The sequence below is a fragment of the Octodon degus genome, unplaced genomic scaffold (assembly GCF_000260255.1).
Source record: "Octodon degus isolate 3935 unplaced genomic scaffold, OctDeg1.0 scaffold00123, whole genome shotgun sequence".
Lineage (NCBI taxonomy): Eukaryota > Metazoa > Chordata > Mammalia > Rodentia > Octodontidae > Octodon > Octodon degus.
The window spans coordinates 459880-461677 of record NW_004524699.1 but is presented as its reverse complement, the minus strand read 5'-3'; the positions used below and the strand labels follow the sequence as shown (position 1 = coordinate 461677).

The 1798-nt window shown below is 48.1% G+C and overlaps 1 protein-coding gene across 2 annotated transcripts in view; it reads right to left on the bottom strand.

The window, feature by feature from the left end:
* Dph7 (diphthamide biosynthesis 7) overlaps nucleotides 1-1798 on the bottom strand; it is a 14234-nt gene that overhangs the window by 6942 nt on the left and 5494 nt on the right. The window lies entirely within an intron of this gene.

Here is a 1798-nt window from a genome sequence, read left to right as displayed (position 1 = left end):
AAAAAAAAGGACATGTTCAAGTAAACAATGGGACATGCACAGAGAAGAGATGCCAGCCTGCAGGAGCTTCCACAGGAAGACTCCAGGACAGTCTGAACATTATATGACCAGCAATAACGGCTTAGGACCACTGTGCAACAGAGACAAGAACCCATTAAGCTGGGCTGGTTGTGCTGAGACAAGAGCACTGCTGCAAGTTCAAGGCTAGTTTGAACTCCAGAGCCAGACCCAATTACAAAACAAAAAAACACAATACAATAAAAATAAACACAGGCAGACATCAAAGAAAAGAAGTTCAACCTTTCAAAAGAATGCTAGTCAAGGGTCGGGGACACAGCTCAGCAGTATCAGTGTCATCTGCCTGATAAGCCTAAGGCCCTGAGTTCAATAACCGGTGCCAAAAAAAGAAGTCCAAGAATTCTAATCAACACAAGTAGGGAGGACCTGCCAGTTAGCTCAATTGTTTAAGCACCTGCTCATGCATATGCAGTCAGGCGCAGGATATCACAGTTTGATTCCCAGCTCCACGGGGCTTACCAGACCCATCCTTAAGGTAGCCTGAGCCAGCCAAAAAAAAAAAAAAAAATTCCTCTCAACTTTTGGGCCGGCCAAAATAGCTCAGTGGATTAAAGTGCCTGCAAGCAGGCACAGGGGCCAGGGGTTCAATCCCCGCACCTGCCTTGTAGGCCCCAGCCCCAGGGCGTGCTGAGACATGATTGAGATTAGGCACAGTGGTACGTGCCTGTAATCCCTGTACTTGGGAGGCTATAAACAGGAGGATCACTACAAGTCTGATCTAGTAGTGAGAACTTGAACACCCTGTAGACCCTTCCCTAAAACAAAAAAAAAAACGGAAAATAAAACCAAACACAAGTAGGAAGACAGACGTCATGGGTTCTCACTGAATACAGCGATAACTCACTCCAGCAAGGCTCAAGCTAGCAAGGAACAAGTACTGGCACAAGTTCACATATGCTGTTCTCCTTCACTACAGAGGAGAACCTGGAAGCCAGAGTGGTGGTGCACGCCTGTAATCCCAGCACTGGGAAGGCTAAAGCAGGAGGATCACCATGAGTTCAAGGCTAGCCTGAGCTACATAGTGAGACTCTGTCTCAAAAATAAGAAAGCTGGAGTGTCTACAAGGGAGATGTGGCAGACTCCACTATCAGGACCAAGGGAAACCAACACTCGCATCGGGAGACACCAGGAGGACCAAGACCCTTGGCATAATGTAAAAGTGATGCAGGCAAGAACAAAAAAAGATGAGCAGCTACACTGTATCAGCCAAGTAAACTTTGAAACAAAAATGCTACAGGCCTAAGGGACACTAACGACAAAAGGGTCAATGGGGAGCAGATGGGGAAATGACACCTACATCATCTAAACACAGAGCACTAAAGACACAGAACCACACGCTGGCAGAAACCAGGGGGAAATAGACAGACTCCAAGCCCCCACCTTCCTGTTGACCCAGATAGTGGGTGAGGACTGCAGGAATGCGGGCTAAATGCACGCACAGAACATGGCCCCCGTGGACATGCGCTCCTCCTGCACGGGCAAGGCAGCCTACAAGCTTGGTCAAAAATCACCACTCTAGAACCAGGCATGGTGGTGCACACCTATAATCCTAGACCTCAGGAGCCTGAGCCAGGAGGATCTCTGCAAGTTCAAGATCAGCCTGGGAGCTACAAAAGTGAGCCAAGGCCAGCCTGAATAGCATAGTGATACTCTATCTCAAAAAATAACATAGGGGCTGGAGAGATGGCTCAGTGGTCTAAAGCACCTACTTGGAACAAGC